This window comes from Vicia villosa, unplaced genomic scaffold (genome assembly GCF_029867415.1).
Source record: "Vicia villosa cultivar HV-30 ecotype Madison, WI unplaced genomic scaffold, Vvil1.0 ctg.003914F_1_1, whole genome shotgun sequence".
In the NCBI taxonomy this organism is placed as follows: Eukaryota; Viridiplantae; Streptophyta; class Magnoliopsida; order Fabales; family Fabaceae; genus Vicia; species Vicia villosa.
In genome coordinates this window covers 60,647-68,481 of record NW_026706337.1, presented here as the reverse complement: position 1 = coordinate 68,481, position 7,835 = coordinate 60,647, and the positions used below count along the sequence as shown (strand labels likewise).

The window sequence follows — 7,835 nt, the reverse complement described above, 5'->3', positions numbered from 1 at the left end:
ATTCTTGAAAACGACCAAACTTTTACTCTTCACAAGTAACCCCTATAGAAAATTCACAAAGTTAGTAAGTTCATCACTTAACGATTAACAACATTGACATCAAGAATCATAACAACATTGTAAAAAATCAACATTATGTACATGGTGCTAAACATATTTAAAATCAAGTAAACACAACAGTAAATATGGTCATCAATTCACAAATGAAAACGGATTCTCATTTGTTTCTAAACTAATCATCTGTTTCTAAACAAGCCAGTACGAGCAGTGAATTTTCAACGAGCAATAATCAGTGAATTTTCCACGAGCAATAATCATCAAAATCACCTTTAAAAGTGACTTAAACACCAAAACAAAATCAACATCGATGCGCAAGTATGAACAAAATCATGGTGTTTAAATTAAATTCAAAGAATGAACAAAACAAGAATCCGAATCTCGCAGCAACAGTAAAAGATGAATTGCTGCCCCATGAATGGTTCTCGACTATATCTTATGCGAATAACGCGGCATAGACATCAAGCCGTCATCGAAACCAAAATGAAATCAAACTATTACAACAAAGTGGCACCATAACCAAATTAAACCTTGAATTCATAACAAAATGCATCAAAATCTCTTTCAAATTTTTTCACACAAAGTGACACAACATTGAATTCAAACCCAAAACTCTAACAAATAAAACAAAACGGGCAGCCTCAATAGTTTAGTTTTGTTCCAATATCTGTGCTTGTTTGCTTGTATTGAAGTCAAGAATGAGTGCTAGTCCGAACTCAAAATCAGTGACTCCTCTCAAGCATTATCACAACCGCGTCAACAAGAGCTTAGGAAACGGCTTGTTAGAACGTTGGATGGCAAATAAACCGTGGGAGAGTCCAATGTCAATGAGGAAGAGTGAAGAACTTGTTCTTACTTTTCAAACAAGAAGGAATGGTATGACAACTAGGATTGCACCTCTTAAAATTTGTCATCAAACTCTATCGTCTTCCACCAAAAGCTCTGAATACATGAACGACGATAGCGTTATATCATCTTCATGTACATCTGGATCTCCATGTATGCCATTCAACAACAATACTGTTATGGTGGAAGCAAGATAGGAAAAAGATGTACCAAGCTACATGAGTTTGACAAAATCAACTAAAGCTTTACAGAAGTTCTTCGCAGAATTCTAAAAGACTCACGATGGACGATTGTATGTCTCATAACACAAATTCAACATTTCTTAATGGATATAATAGTATAAGAAGTTATGGTTCTGACTCTTCAGTTAACATATGGAAGGATCGTTGTGCAACACCTTTAAGGGCTAGTTATTATCAGAAACGATACGGCGATAGATAGAGGATTTGTCTAGCAGTTGCAGCGTGTGATGTGTTTGTTTTCAATGAGTTCAACAAATTATTGTCCATTGTCATCTTGACACAGTGAGACAAACAAATTGAGTTTTTCTGCAGCCACTAATAGCACATAAGTGTGCTCTTTTCTGAGAAAGTGGCGATTTTATAGTGTAGATAAAACATGGATTGTGTGAGAAATGAAATAGCAAACTATTGCAGAAACAACATCTACAAGCTATAACTCCAACTCCCTCTAAGATGCAATCGCCAATATCTCTTTGTCTAACCTAATAAACCATTCAAACAACAATATCTCTCTGAACTAGGGCGGTCAACAGCGGTCTACAAGAACAATAAAAACAATAAAAACAACAACAAGCACAATGTTACAACAGCAAGAATGACGTACCTGAACTACAGTGGTCAACAACTTCTTCGTTTTCGTCAAGAAACTTCTTCGTTTTCGTCAGCAAGAACTATGTTACAATTTTTTCGTTTTCGTTGGAGAAGAAACAGTTAGGGTTAACGGTCAGAGAAGAAATGATTAGGGTTAACTGTCGGAGAAGAAACGATTAAGGTTAAAGGTCAGAGAAGAAAGCACGGTCAGAGAATAAGACAATGCAACGATTAGAAATGAATGAATAGGGTTATGAAAATTTTATTTTTTTTTATTTTATAATTTGACCTAAGCCAGCGCTTTCTAACATACAAGATCTAGCAGCGCTTTCACGAGAAAGCACTTTCTTAAGTGGGGCGAATTTAAGGCCTTTAGCAGCGCTTTTTAAAAGCGCTTTCTAAGGTTACCTTTAGCAGCGCTTTTATTAAAGTGCTTTCTAAGATAGGGCATTTAGCAGCGCTTTTAAAAAAGCGCTTTCTAAAGGCTATCTGTAGCAGCGCTTTTTTTAGCAAATTTTTTAAAAGACCTACAGCAGCCCTTTCTCATAAAAGCGCTGTCTTTTGGGTGATGCCAAAAGTCAATTTTGGCGTATTCCAGGTTATTGTTGAATAATCTGCCAACCAAATCACAACTGTTAATAAGAGGAATCATTAATGGTGTGCATAACACAATATGTCCCTTGTGTTTTTAATGTTGAAGAAGATGTTGACCACCGTAATTCAGGTACGTCATTCTTGCTGTTATAACATTGTGCTTGTTGTTGTTTTCATTGTTGTTATTGTTCTTGTAGACCGCCGTTGACCGCCCTAGTTCAGAGAGATATTATTGTTTGAATGGTTTATTAGGTTAGATAGAGAGATATTGGCGATTGCATCTTAGAGGGAGTTGGAGTTATAGGTTGTAGATGTTGTTTCTGCAATGCTATTTCATTTCTCACACAATCCATGTTTTATCTACACTATAAAATCGCCACTTTCTCAGAAAAGAGCACACTTATGTGCTATTAGTGGCTGCAGAAAAACTCAATTTGTTTGTCTCGCTAGCTAGGAGTTTGATTGATCATATGGAACAATTTAGAGACAACACATAGTCTATTATGAAAGAGGATATGTTTTTCTCCTTTGATTGTGAATGTGTTGGTCGATTTGGATTAATAGAAACACTGTTTTTTAGGAAAATTTATTAGTAATTAAAGATTTTTTTTTTAATTTTGATTAAGTTAGATCATGGGAATAATTTGTTGTTTTTTTTTCAAAGGTTGTAATGAGTTCTTTTGGACTAACAACAATGCTATATTTACATTTAATTTATGACACCGTATTATACACCGTAACATTATTACTTCATTTTGGTATGGCTCAAGTTTCAAAATATGTAAAAATAATAAAATAAAAGAAAAAGTAGAATGTATAGTGTATAAATAGGTTTTTTCTTTTTCCTACGGCGAAAACCCCACTTTACCCCTACTTCGGAAATTCATTTTTGAAATATTTTTTTTTCTAAATTTTTCCAGACTTCGGAAGTGCATTCCCGAAAAAATCTCAAAAATTGGGATTTTGATAAATTTGGAGATGCATCTCCGAAAAAAAATCTAAAAATAAAAAAGAATAATTTTAGGATATTAATTAATTCATATATCATAAATTTGATATAATTTATGAGTAATGAATAATAATAATTATATATTTTGATATAATTTATGAGATATGAATAATAATTATTATATATTTCTATTCTGATTCATATTTTAAAATTTAAAATAATTTTAATTAAAAAAATTAAAACAATTTCACTTACAAAATGAGTTATAATTTTTTATTTATATATTTATAATAATTATTATATATTTACAAAAAAAATTAAAAAAAATGAGTGTTATAATTTATATATTTATATAATAATTATAATAATTATTATATATTTATGTATTTATATAATAATTATTATATATTTATATAATAATTATAAAAATTAAAAAAATGAGTGTTTTACTTTATAATAGTTATTATATATTTATATATTTATATAATAATTATTATATATTTATATATTATATATTTATATATTTCACTTACAAAATTAATAATTATTATTATATATTTATTTATTTCTATTCTGATTCATAATTAAAAAAGAGTTATAATTTTTTATTTAGTTTAAAAAATTAAAAATAGATTTTGTCTTAATTTTATTTAATGAATAAATTTTATATTTAATTCTATATAATTCAAAATTTACTTATGAAATTAAAATGTTTTTGATTTATATAAGTTACTAAAATAATTTTTAACTTTAAAATTGTTTAGGCAATTTTGATTCACCTTAATTTTATTGATTCATCTTTATTTTATTGATTCACCTTGATTTTATACCTATTAATTGTATTGATTCACCTTGATTTTAAATTTTTAATAATTATTTAATTCTTTTCGTAAGTGTATATCCGAAACATTCCAAGACCAATTTGGTCTTGGAATATTTCGAATATGCATCTCCGAAGACACCCCTCTCCTAAAAAGAGGTGTTTTCGGAAATGCATCTCCGAAAACTCAAAAAAGCGTGTTTTCGGAAATGCATCTCCGAAAACACCTTTTTTTCGTGTTTTCGGAAGTGCATTTCCGAAATAAGACAAATTTTGAAAAAAAAAAAAACGTTTCGAAAATGCATTTTCAAAGTAAGGGTATTTTGGATTTTTTACCAAAAATAACCAAGAAAATAGGGAGATGGATAAAGAAATTCTCTATAAATATGGTGTCAATGTAAAAATGAATGTAATTATATCATGAGATGTGCTTTTTATACATTGGTTTTTTACACTATATTTTACACCGCATACCTTTATCAAATGAAAATGTCTTTTCACAAAAAAATCAAGAAAAAATAAATTATTAAAAAAATAAAACCAATGCATAGTATGTATTGAAATACGGTTTTAGTGTAAATAATGGTGTACAATTAGCATTTGTGTTATATCATTTCTCTTGGACTAAATAGTGTAAATTAGCATTTGTGTTATATCATTTCTCTTGGACTAAATAGTGTAATTTTTTAGGTATGTATTTGAGTCGGTAGTCTTTGGAGCCTAGCCTCCTTTGTATCGATGGGTTGAAGTATCTTTGTAGTGTTTTTCTAAAATATAAAATCTATAAAATTAAGTTAATATTAGTGAAAGGTTGGATACTAAAATAAACTAGTGAAAAGTTATTAAATTTAAAATGTATTTTAAAGTACAAATTTAATATAATAATAATATTAATAAAATAATATTATTTATATTTAATTAAATAGATTGGTTATATAAATATTATGGTCTTTGAGTTGAATTTTTAGCTAAATAGACATCTAACAAAAACTTTAATCTTTTTTATTTAAATTAAAATGAAATTTGACTTATTAATCTAAATAGACATCTAACAAAAACTATAATCTTTTTTATTTAAATTAAAATGAAATTTGACTTATTAATCGATTCGATTCTAGATTATAATATTTTTACCTTTAGCAACGAAAAAGTTTTGGCCGTTTTTTGGGTTCAAATTATTGTAGTTTAATCTCAAAAAGTTGGTTAGTATGAAACTAGAAAAGGTTACAATCTGTAATTTAATATTTGCATGAAACATTGACATGCATGTACGGACGTCCTTTTTTAATCCTCAAAGGTTAAAATACATTATATATTTTTATTTAAAAAATTGTCTATTTTCACTCACAATGGTAAACAGTAACACTAAACAAATTGACCAAAATTAGTTAGTGATGACAAAACACTGAAACAGAATTATGTAAAAAACAGAACTAGTTTGATGCTCGATAGCTAGCTATTGCTTATTAATTGCTAAATTGCTTGAGAGTTTTAAGAGAAGTATATAAGGCCAATATTTTAACATATATAATTATGAATGTGCAGCTATGTTTCAAAATACAATAAAACAAATATATGTGCAAAAAATATATGAATAAGAATTTCTTTGATATTGAAGTGTTCGTGCAACATTTTTGTGTATGAGTTGCCTAATCAGGGAATTTATTGGTCGAGTAGGGTGCATACCTCAAATTTTGAGTTAGTTTTTTAGCCCCTCATTTTATTGAACTAGTTTTTTCAAATTTTGAATTATTTAAAATTCTATTAAAATTAAAATACTTCAAATTCATTTAACATTTAATTTGAAATAACTGATACCAAGAGAGAAAATGTATGTTACACTTACGGAGTCTTAGACTAATTGACACTTCTAAAAACAATAGTTAAAAATGCATTTTTCAGTTCGTAATTCAGTTTAAAGTTATTATCTTATTTTGAACAATTTGTTGTATTATTGTTAAAATTGAGAATTGAAATTTTTTTAAATATAATATTCAATTTTCTTTTAAAAATAAAGAGACTAAAATTTTTTATATTTATTTTAAATTTAGTAATATTTTGTATTTAAATAATTATTACTAAAGTCAAACAAATAAGTAATTAAAATTATTTGTGAATATATTTAAGGAGTTGCAATCCGTAAAGGTTTTTATGATGATCTATAATCATTATATTAACATTTTTATTTAAACAAGCTTGTAGAAAAGCATTGGCGTTTTTTATTTAAATAAACAAATAATGAATTAAAAAATATTAAAAAACAGAAATTATTTTTTAAAAAATAATAAAATTTATTATTTTTGTAACACATGTAGCAAATAAAAATAACAATTAAAAATGAATGGAGTGAGTAATTCTGTTCGTACTTCTATTCTTAGATTTGTTACTTAAAAAAAAGTTAGAAAACTTAATATTATTATTAAGTTATAGCGAAGCTATTTAAGGTATTATTTCATTAAATCTTGATCAGATTATATTTGAAAAGTGATTCTCTTCGAGTGGTGCAAGCTTTTCAGATACAGTAGGAATGTCGGAGTTTTATACTATAATAAGAAATATTCAGTTGTTATTATATAATGTTCCCAATTTTGAGATTAATGTTGTCAAACGTCAAGCGAATATGGTTACTCACTCGTTAGTGAAGACGACCAATTCATGAGTTAGGCGTAATATTATGTATGTAATTCTTCCTTGTATTGAAAGTTTGATCAAGAATGATAAAAATTAGTTTTGCTTTACTAAAAAAAGTTGTAGTATTTTTTTTAATTGATAAAATAACATATTAATAAAAAGGGAAAACTATCAAAATATAAATAATCTTAAAACATAAGAATGTTAGACGATACGAATGATCTAGAGGGGGTGAATAGACCACCTTTTTCAATTTTAAGAAAATTTTAGCGTTTGAAAACGTGATTCCCCGTAATCAAACTTATCGTCCTGAACGATCAAGTTATCGGGGATCGGATATGTGCAATTAACAACCGGATGAAAATGGTGAATTGAAATTACTTGTTTCAACGGAATTATCAATTAGTTAATAAACACACAATATGAAACTTACTCACAATAAACTGTTTCACAAAAATTGACCAAAAATTGAATATGGAATTTTATCAAACACTTGGTGAGCGCTTTTCACCAAGCTTCAATTTTTGCTCAACTATGGATTTTTGCCGAAAACGAATATTGAAAGGATAAGGCTAAAGACGGTAAAGAACACGATATTTGTTTAGGCAGTTCCTCTATCGTCCTCGCAGGAGTACGTCTGCCCCTAATTTCAATTGAAATTAGGAAAGTTTTATTTGATTGCAAAAGTTTAACAAGGAAAGAGTTTACCAATCACCAACTACACACATGCAGTAAAATTGAATACAAATCTTTCCTCCCCTTGATTCAAGTCGAATCAAGTCAATGTCAATGATCTCTACCGATCACGACCCCGATCCTTCCTTTTCAATCCTTCGGTTGTAGCAAATTTGATGAGCGAATCTACAATCCCTCAATTCCTTATGCTCGGCTGAATTGAATCCAAAGCGAAGCGATCGTCAAAAACCTCCAAATCAAAACCTTGATGTAGAAGGAAAAACCCTAAGATTTTATACAAGAAACACCCTCAAAATTCTCCACTCGAACAAGACTTTAGTCCACCGTCAAACCTTATCAACGCACGTTCCTTACTTCAATCGAAAAAGATTATTATGTGTGATTTTCGATCAATAAGAGAAAGGTTGAA

At 28.4% G+C, this 7,835-nt stretch overlaps 1 pseudogene; it reads left to right on the top strand.

The window, feature by feature from the left end:
• The first annotated feature begins 389 nt into the window (after positions 1 to 389).
• Positions 390 to 1,344, top strand: LOC131641662 (protein IQ-DOMAIN 6-like; annotated as a pseudogene).
• The last annotated feature ends 6,491 nt before the right edge of the window (positions 1,345 to 7,835 follow it).